This window comes from Macaca thibetana, chromosome 9 (genome assembly GCF_024542745.1).
Source record: "Macaca thibetana thibetana isolate TM-01 chromosome 9, ASM2454274v1, whole genome shotgun sequence".
Lineage (NCBI taxonomy): Eukaryota > Metazoa > Chordata > Mammalia > Primates > Cercopithecidae > Macaca > Macaca thibetana.
Window position 1 is genome coordinate 24,052,644 of NC_065586.1, and position 18,461 is coordinate 24,071,104.

The 18,461-nt window shown below is 40.9% G+C and overlaps 1 protein-coding gene across 10 annotated transcripts in view; it reads left to right on the top strand.

Moving 5' to 3' along the window:
- The window catches only part of KIAA1217 (KIAA1217 ortholog), an 839,027-nt gene that overhangs the window by 508,135 nt on the left and 312,431 nt on the right, over nucleotides 1–18,461 (top strand). The window contains exon 1 of one of the 10 annotated variants that reach the window (XM_050804839.1): nucleotides 4,350–16,806. The exons of 8 other annotated variants lie outside the window; for them this stretch is intronic. The gene's annotated coding sequence lies outside the window, so the exon portion shown is untranslated. Of the gene's footprint in view, nucleotides 1–4,349; nucleotides 16,807–18,461 lie in introns of those variants that run through there. One more of the 10 variants, XM_050804840.1, reaches the window with a different exon arrangement.

Below are 18,461 nucleotides of genomic sequence, written 5' to 3' on the forward strand. Positions count from 1 at the left end.
AAGCCCAAAAATCAGATCCTGTCTCTAAAAAGAAAGTATCAGTTTTGCTGAGAAATATAGAAATTGGCCCGTCAAAAATGGTGTATCTTTCCATGTCAAAAATAATGATTATTGTTACTCTTCTTATTTGTGGTGTCCTAATTATTGCTATTGCTGCAATAATGGTGGCTTTGATTAAAACAATTACAAGGGGAGCCTAGTTGTAATTAAGGTTGAAAGGAGTAATGAATATCTTTTGGTGTTCTCCAGCTCTGATCTGCTGTTACGTACATTGCCAGTTCTGCCATGGCTGGCCAGCTGTCCCTTCTCTGGATAATGCGGGATGAACCAGTCACATTCTGTCTTTCTGCCACTTTTGTACTCCACGCTGACCCTCCAAAAGGGAAGAGATTTTAATGCATGAATCTATGTACACATTTTTATTCTCTTGTTAACAGGAAGGGGGTCCTGACCCCAAGAGAGGGTTTTGAATCTCTTACAAGAAAGAATTCAGGGCGAGTCTGTAGAGTAAAGTGAAAGCAAGTTTTTTGTTTGTTTTTGTTTTTGAGATGGAGTCTCGCTCTGTTGCCCAGGCTGGAGTTGCCCAGGCTGGAGTACAGTAGCGCGATCTCGGCTCACTGCAACCTCCACCTCTCAGGTTCAAGCAGTTCTCTTGCCTTAGCCCCTGAGTAATTGGGATTACAAATATGCACCACTACACCCAGTTAATTTTTGTATTTTTAGTAGAGATGGGGTTTTACCATGTTGGCCAGGCTGGTCTTGAATTCCTGACCTCAGGTGATCTACCTGCCTTGGCCTCCCAAAGTGCTGGGATTACAGGTGTGAGCCACCGTGCCCGACAAAAGCAAGTTTATTAGGAAAGTAAAGAAATAAAAGAATGGCTACTCCATAGAGCAGCCCTGAGGACTGCTGGTTGCCCTTTTTTGTGGTTATTTCTTGATGGTATGCTAAACAAGGGGTGGATTTTCATGCCTCCCCTTTTTAGACCATATAGGATAATTTCCTGATGTTGCCAGGACAGCCAGAGGTCACTCTTGTGGCCATGTTGGTTTTCATAGGTTTTGGCTGGCATCTTTACTGTGACCTGTTTTATCAGCAGGGGCTTTATGATCTGTATCTTGTGATGACCTCCTATCTCACCCTGTGACGTAAAATGTCTTAACCATCTGGGAATGCAGCCCAGTAGGTCTCAGCCTCATTTTACGTAGCTCCTATTTAAGATGAAGTTGCTCTGGTTCAAACGCCCCTAACACTATCACTGCACTTCTGCAAGCAAACTCCAGCCAGCATTGTAAACACCAGAGATCAGTGTAGACATGGCCTATGAAATTGCTGCAGACGTGATCTCATCTTCTGTCTTTTCCATTCTTTTTCTCCTACCACCCATTTCCCCTTTCCTCTCTTCCTCTCTGCAATGCCATTTGTTCCTCCTGGACCTTCTCAGTATGGACTATCCCAGGCTTCCTTTGCGGGAAGATTACACAGCCAGCTGTAAGAAGGAAGTCAGATAACACACATCTGATGCTCTCTTCCAGATACTGAGCCTCTTAATACCAGATGCTCTTCTGGCGGCTGTTTTTCTGGCTTCCTCTCAGAGAAGTGTCTTTGATAAGAAGAGAGCCAATCAGCAAGATAGAGAATAAGATGTTGAAAATGATGTATCTGGCGTCTAACATGAAATCTCTTAAAATCTAGGTTCTTTTTTTTTTTTTTCTTTTTTGGAAGACAGGGTCTTGCTCTGTTGCCCAGGCTAGAGTGCAGTGGCATGATCTTGGCTCACTGCAGCCTCAACCTCCCCGGCTCAAGGAATCCTCCTGCCCCAGCACCCACCCCCCCACCCACCCCCAGATAACTGGGACTACAGGAGTGCGTCACCATACCCGACTGAAAATCTAGGTTCTAATTTCCTGCTATTAAACATAAGAAGAATGAGAACATGCCTTATGTTTCAAAATCTGACATCAAACACTGGAAGATTCACGGTTGCAAAACTTCTGTTTGTCTTTAAAAAATATGTTGGTCAAGGGTTTTCCTTAGTCAAAATTATTGAAAGGCTAAGAGGTCACCTTAACTCCCTTTACAGTCTTCAAAAAATGTGGGTGGCCCTTATTGCAACATAATGCTGGTCTGCATAATAGTAGCTGTGATCGTTAAGGACTCTTGTCAGCATAACCTTAATTGTGCAGGGCAATCAGGCTGTACAGCCCTATTGCCTGGCAGCTAAAGGCCTGGTTCTGGAGGCAGGCAGGACTGATCAGGATCCAGCCTTCACAATATGCTAATTATATTATTTGGGCTGATAGCTTAATCTTTCTTTCTTTTATTTTTCATTTTATTTTATTTTATTTTTGGAGACAGAGTCTCACTCTGTCAGTCACCCAGGCTGGAGTACAGTGGTGCAATCTTGGCTCCCTGCAACCTCCACCTCCTGGGTTCAAGCCATTCTTGTGCCTCAAGCCTCCTGAGCAGCTGGGATTACAGGTGTGCACCACCATGCCCAGCTAATTTTTGTATTTTTAGTAGAAATGGGGTTTTGCCAGGTTGATCAGGCTGGTCTGGAACTCAAGTGATCTGCCCGCCTCAGCCTCCCAAAGTGTTGGGATTATAGGTGTGAGCCACTGTACCCAACCTTAATGGCTTAATCTTTCTCTGTCTCAGTTTCCTCATTTGTCAAAGGACAATAGTATCTACATCGTGGAGCACTGAGAAATACAATGATGGAATCTTTTACTGTTTCACTGGCAGCTTTTAGCGTGATAATATTCTGGTTTATAGTGTCCCAAAAAAGAGTCTCAGAGGCTATTTTAAAATTAGTAGTTAAAATCATTTGAGTTTTTAATTTTTTCAAGACAAGATCTCGCTCTTGTTTAGAGTTCAGTGGTGTGATCACAGCTCACTGCAGCCTTGAACTCCTGGGCTCAAGCGATCCTCTCACCTCAGCCTCCTGAGTAGCAACTATAGGCACATGACACCACTTCTGGCCAATTTTAAAAATTATTTGTAGGCACAGGGTCTTGCTGTGTTGCCCAGGTTGGTCTTCAATGCCTGGCCTCAAGCAATTCTCTCGCCTTGACCTCCAAAAGTGGTGGGATTACAGGCATGAGCCACTGCGCGTGGCCTCACTTGACTTTATTATCAACAAGTATTTGAGTGCCTGAAGAGGTTAATTTTTTCCATTGTTAAAGAATAACTTTATTACATTTCTGAAACTGGTATTTTTCTTTCATTCAGTGCTTGGTATTCATATTTATTTTATTTATTCATCCCATATATATTCGTTTGGCACGTACCACGGTAAAGGTATTGGTGAAGAATGGAAGCCACTAGACCTAACCCTGTCTTCAATTCAGTAAAAGAAATAGGCATTCACATATAAAGAATAGTCTTTCAAGATCTAGCCCAGATGTCAGGCCTTCTGAGATGGTCATAACATTGCAGTACTGCAGTACTTACACCGTAGCATCTAATCAGGTTGCATTACGCTTTTTTTTTTTTTTTTTTTTTTTTTACATTTCTTTTTCTCACCTAGAATAATCTTCTGGAGGTAGAAACCTTGTCTTACCACCCATTTCTTCTCTCATCTCTGTAAACTCAGCATTTAAGGGAATACACAACCTAGATTAGGCTAGATCCAAAATATCTGTTGCATGAAGGAACAAGCCACTATTTCTAATACAGTTAGAATGTGATAGATGGTACAGATAGAAAGGGGTACAGAGCCACAGAATTGAATGATTAATTGCAGTTTGAGCAGTGAGAAAGAAGAGATTTCTTAACTAAGAAGTTAAGAATGGCTAAGTAATTTTCCCCCAAGTTAAAAAGTCAACATTTGAACCAGGGCCAGAATTTCCTCCTGTCCTCAGAGGTCTCCGGAAAAAAAAAAAAAAAATTCCAGTTTATGGTCTTCTCATTCGTTACGGGCCTATGGACCTTGATTTTTTTCAAGGTTTTCTTCCACCTCTAATTTTTCCAAAATTTGTTGACATCATGTACATCACATTGGGTCAAGCAATAGAGCCATAGACATGACTTCTATTGCCATTTCTTTAATAAGGCAAATCTGGCCGGGTGTGGTGACTCACACCTGTAATCCCAACACTTTGGGAGGCTGAGGTGGGCAGATCACGAGGTCAGGAGATCAAGACTATCCTGGCTAACACGGTGAAACCCCGTCTCTAGTGAAAAAAAAAAAAATACAAAAAATTAGCTGGGCATGGTGGCACACGCCTGTAGTCCCAACTACTCTGGAGGCTGAGGCAGGAGAATTGCTTGAACCCAGGAAGCAGAGGTTGCAGTGAGTCAAGATCGCACCACTACACTCCAGCCTGGGTGACAGAGCGAGACTCCATCTCAAAAATAATAATAATAATAATAATAATAATAATAATAATTTTTAAAAAAGCAAATCTTACTCTATTCCAGAGCATATTAAATAACCAGTAACCATAGAAAATAGATTCCTATCTGTACTTTATATAAAAAGAAAGTTGCTTCTTTTAAAAACTCTGAGTTCAGAAAGCTCTTTAGTCCAGCAATCCCTCACAGTTGTGGTCGCTGTGTAACCAAATAGCATTTGGAAATGCTATTTTTTATGTCTTCACTAATGAATAGATGTCTGATGGCTTCTCACCTGCAGAAACCAACTTTCTACTCCTAGTCTCAGAAACCATTCTGAAATTAATTTTTCAATCTTTACTCCCAGCTACTCACAGAATTTCTACCTAACTTACTTGGTATATAGAATCTACTTTGTGGTTTCAGTTAGTCTATGTGGATTCTTTTATGTGATGTGGTCAGACCATAAGAGAAATTAATAATACATTTTAACCTAAAATTCTGACGTGTCCAACAAAGAGCAAGAGGGATATGTGATTATTTTTATTATTATTATTTTGAGACAGAGTCTCACTCTGTCACCCAGGCTGGAGTGCAATGGCACAATCTTTTCTCACTGCAACCTCTGCCTCCTGGGTTAAAGCGATTCTCCTGCCTCAGCCTCCCAAGTAGCTGAGATTACAGGCACCCACCGCCATGCATGACTAATTTTTTGTATTTTTAGTAGAGACGGGGTTTCACTATGTTGGCCAGGCTGGTCTCGAACTCCTGACCTCAGATGATCCACCTGCCTCGGCCTCCCAAAGTGCTGGGATTACAGGCATGGTTCACTTTACCCGGCTGGGATTATTCTTTAACATGAACATTACAGGGGGCAAAAATAAGGAGACAAGAAAATGAACAACAATATGATCATTTGAAACAGGGTCAGTGAGGCCAGGAGGTCATTTTTCTGGCTTCTCCCATCAGACCACGGCTTTGCTGCTGTCTGAGTGCCCCTCAGGCCTCCTTAGGGTCCCCTCCTCAACCGTCCCCTCCTTTGAATGTGTTCGTATAGAAACTGCTCTGGAGACCAGAAGAGCTGGCTCACACCTGTAATCTCCATACCTAGGGAGGCTGAGGTGGATCACTTGAGTACAGGAGTTTGAGACCAGCCTGGGCAACATGGGAAAGCCCCTACTCTACAAAAAATACAAAAATTAGATGGGCATGATGACACATGCCTGTTAGGGGGATAAGGTGGGAGGATCATTTGAGCCCGGGGAGGTTGAGGTTGCAGTGAGCTGTGATTGTACCACTGCATTTCACCCTGGGCAGCAGAACGAGACCTCTTCTTAAAACAACAACAACACCACATCAAATATGAGTTATCATAAGAAAGCTGCAAAGACAAGTATGTCTTAAAGCTGATGTATTAATCAGGATTGTCTATTAGGTTGGTGCAAAAGTAACTGCGGTTTTTTTCCATTACTTTTGCACTAACCGAATAGATTATGCTACTTAACAAATTAACCCTGTGATTTGCTAATATTTGTGGTATTTTCTGGTATGACACAGAAACATTTGATTTCTTATGCACGCAAATCTTATTCTCACGGCGACTTAGGAATTCTGGCTACTTCCCTCTTGCGATCATGCCATCTAAACACATGGATTCCAGATCACCATGACAGAGAGACAGAGCTGATGGATTGTACACATGCTCTTAAATATATTGGCCTGGAAGTGGCATATGTCACTTCGCTTCATAGTAGCTTCTTGGCTCTAGTACCCACTGGGATGTTTGTTGTATTCAGGTTTTGGCTGTGGAATCTAGCTTAAGACTAAAATCTTCCCGCTCTAGTTTCTTTCATCAGCTCTCCCAATGTAATTGATTATTTTATCAATTTTGTTATGCCTAGCACTTTATCTGTACAATGACATCATTGGCATTTATACAGAATATACACATATTAACAGATATTTCTATCTATAAGCAATGGCATCTATGTCTCTGTGATGATTAAATTTTTGTGACAATTAAATTTTTGATGAATTTAATGGTATCAAATCAAATTGCAGAACTCTAGCATGGATTATGCTGTATGCTGTAGATCTCAGGGAGTCAGTTTATACCTTGGGGAATACATGTATTACCCTCTGTTACGAGTGAAAAACTCCAAATTCATTAGATATGCATCTGTCATATTTGTCTTGGCTCTGATCTATATCTGTCTATTCAAAATTTACATATATGCATCTATATTTATGAAGGTACCTGCCAGCGAAGGCTGAAAAGTGAGGCTCATTGGAACTAAAGATACATGTATACTATATACTGTTCAGTAAGTCGCAGCCTTCGGCCACGGTGAAGATCTGGATAAAAGGCTAATGTTGTAGAAAGTGTAGGTTTTGAAAAACTAGGCATGTTTTGTAAATAAATAAATAAGTAAAAAGTTTAGAAACGGAACTAGACTCAGCTAAGAATTTCCTCTTCAGAGCTATTAATTTATTCTAATCCAATGGCGAAATGATAGGAGAATAGCCATGTTTAGTAGAAGCAGCTACTTAGTTGTGTGAACTAATGACTGGATATGAGTTTACAGAGCAGTTTCTTTTTTTATTTTTTATTTTTATTTTATTTATTTATTCTTTTGAGATAGAGTCTCTCACGGTCACCCGGGCTGGAGTGCAATGGCACAATCTTGGCTCACTGCAACCTCTGCCTCCTGGGTTCAGGCAAGTCTCCTGCCCCAGCCCCCCAAGTAACTGGAGATTACAGGTGCCCACCACCATGCCTGGCTAATATTTTGTATTTTTAGTAGAGATGAGGTTTCACTATATTAGGCAGGCTGGTTTCAAACTCCTGACCTCATGATACATCTGCCTCGGCCTCCCAAAGTGCTGGGATTACAGTTGTGAGCCACTGCGCCCAGCCTCAGAACAGTTTCTTACCTAAACTTTTGGAGGAAAATGACATATTTTTTTTAAGCAATTAAGAAATCTAGTATACTGTGTGCAGAGCGAATAGTAATAGCACCAAAATCTCACAAATCACCACTGAAGAACTTACTCATTTAACCAAATACTGCCTATTCCCCAAAGACCTATAGAAATAAAAAATAAAGAAATAATTCATAAGCCACAATAGGAAGAGGGAAGAAATATCCTTATACGAATTATGAAGAACACAGAGAAAGCCAGTAACATGCTCAGTATTTTTTAGCACTGTTTTCTCAACAAGTATTTATAATGGGGGAAAAGACTGTAAGGAGAACATATTACTGCCATTAGCTAAAATTGCCGTGCTGTTTCTCTTTACATGTATTACAGGTTGAGTATCCTTTATCTGAAATACTTGGGACCAGAAATATTTCAGATTTCAATTTTTTCGGGGGGATTTTGAAATATCTGCATTATATACTTACTGGTTGAGCATCTCTAATTTGAAAATCTGAAATACTAAATGCTCCAACATGGCCTTTGAGTGTTATGTTGATACTCAAAAATCTCGGATTTTGGAGCTTTTCAGATTTTGAATTTTCAGGTTAGAGATCTTGAACCTGTAGTATAGTCCATCCTCTCTACAACTCTGTTGGGTAGGCACTACTACTTGTTTCGTTTTTCGTTTTTTTTTGAGATGGAGTCTCACACTTTCATCCAGGCTGGAGTGCATCTTGGCAGGTGCAATCTTGGCTCACGGCAATCTCTGCCTCCTGGGTTCAAGCAATTCTCCTGCCTCAGCCTCCCAAGTACCTGGGATTACAGGTGCCTGCAATCACTCCTGGCTAACTTTTGCATTTTTGGCTAACTTTTGCATTTTTAGTAGAGATGAGGTTTCACCATGTTGCCCAGGCTGGTCTTGAACTCCTGGCTTCACGTGATCCACCCACCTTGGCCTCCCAAAGTGCTGGGATTACAGGTGTGGGGTAGGCACTACTATTAACTATAGTTAACAGAATGAGAAACTGAGGCACAAAGCAGTTCAGGCTTGTCTGAGGGGACACAGCCAGTAAGTGGCAGCACCAGTATTTAAATCCAATTATCTTCCTGTGTGTGGGAGCCTTGCTCTTAACTTCTAGATCACACCACCTCTCTGATGGGGGATGAAACAGAAAGATGTTCTGAAATGCTAAGGAAAAGAAGGACTGGACTGGGGACCAGTCTGCCTCTTGTCAGTAAGTGTGAATGAGATTTAATGCTCATCCTGGAATGGATGAAGTACTAGTGTCCTGGTTGGATCTGCCTTTAATCATTTGAAGAAGAAAAGGAGTTTGGCACTAAAGAAGCAGTGGTGTGCATGCCTGTAGTCCCAGCTTCTCGGGAGGCTGAGTTGGGATCATCCAAGCCCAGAGGTCAAGGCTGCTGTGAACTGAGCAGTGATCGCACCACTGCACTCCAGCCTGGGTAATGGAGTGAGACTGTCTCAAAAATAAATAAATAATAAAGAAGCAGTTGCATACATAGTGGTGAGTCTACAGAAAGTGAAAACCAAGAAAATGTTAACCAATTTCAGAGCAACCACTGCACATGAAAGGAGTATAGTATCATAACAGAATCACAAGTCATAGCTGGAGAATTTATAATATTGCATGTGTGAGGCCCGTGAGCAAAGAATATGATAGGATCCAATCAGTAGAAAAACATCTCTTGTCCTCAGAGAAATTCCAGATAATCTTAGATATGTCTAAAGACAATCAGGATGTGGTCAGTGATCAGAAACAATAGTCATTTACATTTGGGTACGATGAAAAACAAAAGTAAAAAAAAAAAAAAAGAACAGAAAGAAGAAGCTGATATCTAAGAGAGATGATGTTCCTCAAGGGATGAGATGAAGGAGTTAGCCTGGATATGATTCCCAGAGGACTGATTTATTTTTTCCTTTTTTTTTTTTTTTTTTTTGAGATGGACTCTGGCTCTCTCACCCAGGCTGGAATGCAGTGGCACAATCTCAGTTTACTGCAACCTCCACATCCAGGGTTCAGCCTCCTGCCTCAGCCTCCCATGCAGTTGGGACTACAGGCACATGCCACCATGCCTGGATAATTTTTGTATTTTTAGTAGAGATGGGGTTTCACCACGTTGGCCAGGATGGTCTCAAACTCCTGACCTCAAGTGAATTTACCTGCCCTGGCCTCCCAAAGTGCCAGGATTATAGGAGTGAGCCACTGCACCCGGCTGAGGACTGACACTTTGACTTGTGACTCAAAGGTCATCTCAGAAGATTTGGACTATTACATAATAGGACATCTTGCAGCAGAAACTGAACAATTAAAAAGACTAAATTCAGGGGTTGTAGTTTTACTTGCAAAATTGACTTACAGTTGACGTTAATCACCCAGAATGCAGAAAAAGAGCAAAGGAATCCTAAATGGGGATCATTCATAACACATCGCTTTTGATCCATGTTTAATTGGGTGCCACCAACCTCAGCATTAGCTTTCATTTTAATTAGCGATATGGAAGAGCAAAAGAACATTATCTTGAGAACAGTGCTATATTAAGGAAAGCTCTGCAAGAAATCAAGATGAGATTATACTAGAAAACCTGCTAAGGAGTGCCGGGGGGTAGGTGGGGAAGTATGGAAAGGCAAGAACCAAAGTCTAGCTAGGCAGTGTCAGGAGACACCTGGAAAGTGGTAATCAGCTAGAGGAAATTGCCACAAAATTAGATGGAAATTTTCAGTATTGAGGGATCTAAAAAAGACCAGTGTGATTCAGTTCAGTGCATAGATGCAGAACTCATATTGCAAATGTCCAGATCGTCCTTCCTGTCTTTTCTTATGAAGCTTGAGCCTTTGCCATTTATTCATTCTTCCTGCAGGTATGTTCTTGGATTAATTCATTCAAATGCTCATTTATTTACTAGGGATCTACCTTTTGAGGTTGGCATTGAACATTATGTAAAAAGTACAAGGCCAGGCACAGTGGCTCATCCCTGTAATCCCAGCACTTTGGGAGGCTGAGGCAGGTGAATTGCCTGAGCTCAGGAGTTCGAGACCAGCCTGAGCAACATGGTCTTAGGAGGCTGAGATGGGAGGATTATTTGAGCCTGGGAAGTCAAGGCTGCAGTGAGTCACGATCATTCCACCATACTCCAACCTGGGTGACAGAGCAAGACCCCGTCTCAATAAAATAAATAAATAAAAATAAAAAGTACAAAACCTAACATCTGCCCTCTTTTAGTCCATTTGTGTTACTGTAAAAAATACCAGAGGTTGGGTGATTTATAAAGAATAAAGGTTTATTTGGCTCTTGATTCTGATGGTTGGAAAGTTCAAGATTGGGCCTCTGCATCTGGTGAGGGCCTTAGGATGCTTCCACTCATGACCAAAAGGGGAGCCTCTATTTGCAGAGATCACATTGTATGAGAGGATGCAAGAGTGCTGAGGAGGTGCCAGGTTCTTTTTAACAACCAGTTCTCATAGGAACTAAGAAAGTGAGAACTCACTCACCCCTAAGGGAGAGCATTCATCCCGTTCATGAGGGATCCACCAGCCACCATAACTCAAACACCTCTCATTAGGCCCCTTCAACTTTGGGGATGAAATTTCAACATGAGATTTGGAGGGGACAAATATCCAAACCATAGCATGCACTGCCAAAGAGGTATCTCTTTACTGAAAACAGTACAAACCTTTGGGTCTGATTTGAGTGTGGAATGATCCAGGAATATTTAGTTTAATATTTAATTTCCAAGAAGTTGAAGCTATCATTATTCATTTATAATTTTGTTAGATGTGATCAGAGAATGCAATCTGTAAAACTCTTACTTTTAAATTTCGCTTAAAGATTAGTTTACAAAGTTTTTCTTAGAATAAAATATACAATCAGTGTTTATAAGTATTGCATAGATAGTCATGGACAATTATCTATTCTGTATGCTCTACACACACACACACACACACATATGTGTTGGGTTTGTTGCTTGTATTATTCATTTCTTCTCAGTCTTTATTTTTTAAGGTTGTTCACTTCTGAGCAAAGTATAATGAAGTCTCCCATATAATTGTATTTTTATCTTTTTCTCCCTTCATTCCTAAGAATTTCTGATTCACAGGTTTTTAGTTGCTATCACACCTTCTTGATAAGTTATGTCTTTAACATTACCAGATGACCTCTTCATTCTGTTTAGTGTCTGTCAGCTTTTTTTTAATATTATCACTCTTGATTTACATTTGTTTGCATCTGTCAGATATGTCTTATCATTTATTTTCAATGTCTCTGTATTAACTCAGGTTGAGTATCCCTAATCTGAAAATCCAAAATGAAATGTTCCCAAATCTGAAACTTTTTGAGCACCAACGTGATGCTCAAAGGTCATGCTCATGGAAGCATTTCAGATTTTGGATTTTTGAATTAGGGATGCTCAACTAGTAGCTATATACTGCAAATATTCTAAAATCCAAAAAAAAAAATCTGAAACCTGAAACACCTCTGGTCCCAAGCATTTTGGATAACAGTTACTCAACCTGTAATGAGCATGTTTATTAGAAACTACATACATATTGGCCGGGTGCGGTGGCTCAAGCCTGTAATCCCAACACTTTGGGAGGCCAAGGCAGGCGGATCGCCTGAGGTCAGGAGTTCAAGACCAGCCTGGCCAATATGGTGAAACCCTGTCTCTAGTAAAAATGCAAAAGTTCGCTGGGTGTGGTGGCACATGCCTATAATCCCAGCTACTCAGAGCCTAAGGCAGGAAAATTGCTTGAACCCAGGAGGCAGTGGTTGCAGTGAGCCAAGATCATGCCACTGTACTCCAGCCTGGGTGACAGAGCAAGACTCTGTTTCAAAAAAAAAAGAAACTACATACAAATAAAACTTGGTTTTGCTTTTTCAGCCTAATTCGGTAGTCTGTTTTTAATGGGAAATTCCGTCCACTACCATTTAGTGTAACAACTGATGGACTTAATTGTATTCCTCCATCTTAATTTGACAGCAAGTACTGTATGTCTATTCTTCTTCTCTCTTAAATGTGGCTCATGCTATTTAAATGCTAAACAATGGCTTGAGTTTAGGTCTTGACAAGCTGTGTCTGAAATGACAGTGGTTGTTCCAAGTGAAAATGACTGTTAGACATTTGGAGATAAAATAGGACTGGACCCTATGCCAGAAAACAAGACTAGACAGATACATGTTGGAGGTATCAGCTGTATTGGTTACAGTTCTTCACAATATCAGAAGCAATAGCAGAATTCCTTTTTCTTTGGGGGATCTCAGTCTTTGCTCTGAAGGTCTTCAACTGATTAAATGAGGTCTACTCACATTATGGTAGGCAATCTGCCTTATTCAAAGTCTAATGATTTAAATGCTAATCACACCTAAAAAATACCTTTACAGCAACATCTACACCGGTGTTTGACCCAACGACTGGGCACCATAACCTGGCCAGGTTGAAACATGAAATTAACCATCCCCCTCTGCACCACAGCAACAGCCGACAAAATGTAAACGGATAATTTCTAAAAACAAGCAACAACTACAATCAAACACAGAGCCAAAGATCAAGGGTTTAGCATTAGAGAATCACCACAGTTCGGATCCATTGTTTCATTAAAGAATCCAAGTATTCTTATCTTTTGGTAATACTTGTAGTGTGGTCTTATGAAATGTATATGGTTTTTTTCTATGTTTGTCATGTTTGACAGTTTTTCTCTAGACCAGAACTTCAGACTGGAGATATTTCTTAAGAGTTGCTATTTCATTAGCCTTATCTACATCCTAGAGATCTGTTTGCCCTGGGGTTTTGAGAGCTAAGCCCTGAGTTGCAATGCATTAACTCTGTTCCGTGCAGTCTTTCTAGGACTAAATACAGCCTGCAGCTAAATACATGCTGCTTCTCCAAGTCTGCTGCTGTGCTGATGTTTCTGTCTGAACTACCCCAGACTCCAGTACCACCTGTTAACTCCGTATCTCGGAGGATCTGCAGAAGGTCTGCGTTGACCCTTTGCAATCCAGTATGCACTTTCAGGCTCATCTACTACATAAATCCTTTCAGCATGGCTTTGTTTAGTTAGAATCTTAGTATCCCAATTAGGAGCAATTTTATTAAACTAGGAGTATCAGTGCCTGGTAGCTAAGTGCAGGTGTTTTGGGTTTAAATCTTGGGTCAGCCTGATTTTAAATCTCAGCTCCAACACTTAATAGCCATGTAAACTTACTGAAATTACCTAACCTCTCTAAGGCTCAGTTTCTCCATTTGTAAAATGGGAATAATGATTATTCTTACATCATACTATTGCTGTGGGACTTAAATGAGATAAAGGTTGGTTATTTGAATGATAAAATATTGATATTTCACTTGAAAGAAAGTATTCCTTTTCTACCTGACAACTTCCAATTCATATTTCTTTTCTCTTTATTTTCCTTTCTTTTTCTTTTTCTTTTTCTTTTTGTCGATGGGGTTTTGGTCTTGTTGCCCAGGCTGGAGTACGATGGACAATCTCAGCTCACTGGAATCTCTGCCTCCCAGGTTCAAGCAATTCTCCTGCCTCAGCCTTCCAAGTAGTTGGGAATAAAAGGCATGTACCACCACGCAGCTAATTTTTTTGTATTTAGTAGGTTTCACCATGTTGGTCAGGCTGGTCTCAAACTCCTGGCCTCAGAGATCCACCCAACTCAGCCTCCCAAAGATTATAAGCGTGAGCCACTGCACTAGGCTCATGTTTCTTAAGAAAGAAGAATTCAGACCATAAATAGTTAAGTCTAAGGTCTTTCACCAGTTGTTTGTATTCTTTTATCTTTGTGAGCTTTTTCAGTGAGGAGTTTTCCTTTGTTTTTTTTTTTGTTTTGTTTTTTGTTTTTTTTGAGGCATGTTCTTACTCAGTTGCCCAGACTGGAATGCAGTGGTGCAAACATAGCTCACTGCAGCCTCAATCTTCTGGGCTCAGGCATTCCTCTCACCTCAGCCTCCCTGGTTGCTGGGACTAGAGGCACACACCAGCACACCGGGCTAATTTTTGCACTGTTTGTAGAGACAGGGTATTGCTATGTTGCCCAAGCTGGTCTCAAACTCCTGGGCTCAAACGATCCTGCAACCTCAGCCTCCCAAAGTGCTAGGATTACAGGCACGAGCCATTGCTCCTGGCCTGTTTTCTACCTCTGCTATAAAACAGGTTTGTTGAAGTGAATTCAAGACAGAGAATCTTATTTGCTCTCCAAGTCAATCATAGGTACCTATGATGTAGTTAAATTTAGAAGGAAAAAAAAAGCTCATCTACATGCATTTATTGAGCTCTGATTTGATTAGTATGATGCTAAGGTTGCCATCAGGCAAATCACAATGTCATTAAGGCTTAGCGAGATGGTTTCCTCATTTAGGGATGGTAGGAAAAATCGTCACTGGACTGGTCACCTCTAATCAACTCTTGGCATTTCTGCCCAGCCCTCATGTGTTGTGCTTATTGCTGGGATCCTTGTTGCCAAACACTTTCCCTGCTCTAAGTTGTTCAAGATCTCTGTGTCTTGATCATAATAATGTCATTGCTGGTTACAAATTCTTCTCTTGGGTTTACCTCTGCTTGCTCACTGAGGAAACGGTTAATGGAGTTGCTTTCCCATCTGAATTATTTCTGGACTCTCTCCATTTGCCTTTACATTCTGACTCTTGTCGCTCTCTTTTCCAAGCCTGAATTCAATAAGCCAAAGCTGAGATACTGTAATTTCCTAAATAACCCAAAGGGAAGATCTGGCATAATATATAACCACTCTGACTGCTGAATCAACTTGCACTTGCTCTTCTCTCTAATGGAACTTTGAAGAATAACTGTAATTGAATAGTGCCTCCACCCCATGTTCAGATTTGACTGAATCAAGCCTAGATCTGGTTATATCTGGTTTTGTTTGTTTCACGTTGTGTTTGTGCCCCACTGGGTATAAAGCCCAAGTGTGGGTTTCATCTGGATGTATTTTCATCTCACAGAGGCATTAATTGAATCTCTGACAATAGTCTTGCCTCCAAGGAGTGCTCCAACTCTGGCTGCGGTATTAAACCAGGGTAGTTCTTGGTTCCCTTCAAAGGTAACCTCCCATCTGTTGACTGTGAACTATGGCAATGCCAAGCTTGCAGAATCATTGGAGAAGAGGATCCAAAGCATTTACAATTCCCTGCTATGCAAAGAGTCATTCTGAGTTTTTTTTTAACCTATGATTGCTCTCTTTAAATACCTGGGTGCACCCAGCAAGGTGTAGAGGTTAATGTTTGCTCTCTGACCTTTGAGGACAGATGCACTGAATCTGTTGCAGTTTGCAAGGGGATCTGTGGCAAGTTACAGCAGACAGCTTGTTCAGCTACTGCTGTTGCCAAAACTCTGCAGTGTCACATCTTGCTCGCGGCTGCCTTAAAGTGCTTCTCAGCTCATTCTGCGTGTGTAACTTCATTCAGCTTCCTGCTGAGTCCCACTGAAGAACTTTGTACTGTGGCATATGACAGCGACTTGATAACATTATGATAAACTCCTATGGGTTTGAACTCAGTCCTATTCAAATTTTCTGGTGCCTAGTGGTCAGCAGTCTTAGACCTGGGGAGTAAGAGCTGTGGCTGCAGTGGATTTAGAGGTAAGAAGAAAGATGGCTGGACTCAGATATTGAGTATCTTAGAGCCTACGGACGATTTTCCAAAGCCTAGAATAGATTTCAGTGTAATTCTGGTAATTTACATAAACTAGAATAGACATGCAAAATATCTGGATATGTTAGGAAGGAGTTAAAAAATTCTCCACACCTTTTCCTACCACCTCTGCAGCCATAGAAGCCAAGGGGAAATGCACACACACACACACATACACACTCTGGCAGGGAACCTGTTTTGCAAGTTTTGCTGGTAAAAAGTTCTAGGAAGGGGGCTGGTGGAGAACAGAGTGGAAAAGAAGTATCAGTTGAAGGTTTTTCAAGACCTGAGTTTTCAAGGTAACTTTATCCTGCAGAGGGAGACACGCATGGCCGCTGTAGGTTTTTCTTCCACCAATTAAGTGCATTGTTAGACAGGGAGGGGCAGATTAACGAACGCCTATAATTTTGATCACTGTTTTCTGCAAAACAGCTCAGGCTTTGAAAATGAAGCCATCGTTCCCGGCTCAGTTTCTGCCAACAGCACAAATTATACTGTGCAGAGATCCAAAGCCCCTAAAAAGGTTTCATTAATGAACAATTTCAGATGACTGTTTAAGTCTTTGCCTGACAGGTAATGTTGGCATGTCGGCAGGTGGGGTTACGGTTTCCATGGAGATTTATGATGTCATGCTTGAAAGAGCATGTCAAGACAGCCGATTTAACAAGTAGCTACTCAAAAAGTCCTATAGGCTACAAGTAGATTTTATGCAAATGACGAGAGTTTCACTGGGAAAAACTGCAAAAGAAAACAGCCCAGACATGGAGGGGGGTTTTACCTGACAGCTCAGAAGGAAGACCCTGGAGTCCATTCCAGACAAAAACTTCCAGAAGAATTAGATTTTCTGCTTTAACTGCCGCCTCACCTGAGGAACTCTGCGTACAGGTAAATACACGGGGTTTTTTTCTTCCAAGTTTTTGCCAAAAATCATTTGGAAACATTTCGCTCTGTTTCTCGGCATTGTTCTCTTGGCAGGAAGAACTGAATCAATAAGCCCAGCTTTCCCATAGCAATGTTCGTGCTTAGGGGCTGTTTTTAAGGGCTTTTTTTTTTTTTAATTGAATGAACTGAGATTTTTGAATAGAGCTGAAAACAAGTGATGCATTGTGCATTCTGCTGACTGTGCTCTGTGAATACTGCTATAAAAATGCCACAGATAAGGGTTAGATGGACAATATGAAAATTGAGATGCTCTATGTATTTGTTATTTATTCCTAGATGTTGTGTCTATGTGTGTGTGTGTTCTTCTACTCTTAAAACAGACCTGAAATGGAGACTCTGTGTAGTTTTGTATTTTCACATTGTAAAAATGCCAAAAATAAAATCCATGGAATGTTGCAGAAATAGTCTTTGAATCAGGTTTATGAACATTACACTTTTTTTAAAGTACGTATCTGTATGCTTTTCTTACCGAGGCATTTTTCCCAGACTAGAAAAAAAAACAATCCTGTTAGAGACATCCAGTTTTTGAGCTTTTAGGGAAGCAGGACTTCTAAATTCCAAGAGGACAGATAAAAACTTTTGGAGGAAGGTGGGGTGTGGGTGATAAAGGTAGTTTTTAAAGCATGGTTTAAAAGAAAATACTGGTCACTTGGGAGTATGAGTTTTTTTGTTTGTTTGTTTGTTTGCCTCAGCTGCCAGTGAGGATAAGTAAACAGTCTTGCCAGCCATTTGGATGTGATAGCAATCACTGGATGTGGCCGTGGATCTCTGAGTTCGCTGAAAGGGGTTAGTTCAGAGGCATGGGTTGCCCTGTGAGTAGTTAGTTCCACCAAGCTTAAAAAGAACACAAAGCCTATTGTTTCTTCCACACAGTGCATGGCAATGTGTGAGGTGAAAGCACAGAGCTTAGAATCATTGAAAGATACCTGTTAAATGGGAATCTGAACTTTTGAAACTAAAACTACTTAGGAGCAAGTGGACCGTCTTTCAAAATGTTGTAAGAACTGTCTCATGTGTGAGAATGAGACCTCCTGAAATTTTGCAGTTAGATAATGTGGATTAATGCCAGGACTCACATTCATATTAAATTGTTACCACAGTTATTGCGAAACACCGAGTGACAAAGAACTGTGCCTCCAACATCGGAAGGCCTGGGCGTTGAGTTCTAGCTTCACCACTTAGTGGTTGTATAACTTGAGGAAAGTAAATTCATGTCCTTAGGCCTCAGTCATCATGTCCATAAAATGGGATGCCAGTAGCTGTGTTGTGAGGATTAAATAACAAAACAGACGTAGCACAGTTCTAAGCATTCATGTTCCAAATGTTAACGATTCTTTGTTTACTGTTGAAATGACATTGGATGTTTAGAAAGTGTTTTTATATTTACTTCCTCTTATCACTACAAGTAATGACTAGCAGTCAAATAAGTCTAGCACCTTTTTTTTTTTTTTTTTAAAGACAGGGTCTCACTCTGTCACCTAGGCTGAAGTGCAGTGGCACGATCTTGTCTCACTGAAACCTCCGCCTCTCCGGCTAAAGCAATCCCCCCACCTCAGCCTCCTGACTACTGGCACATGCCACTGTGCCAGGCTAATTTT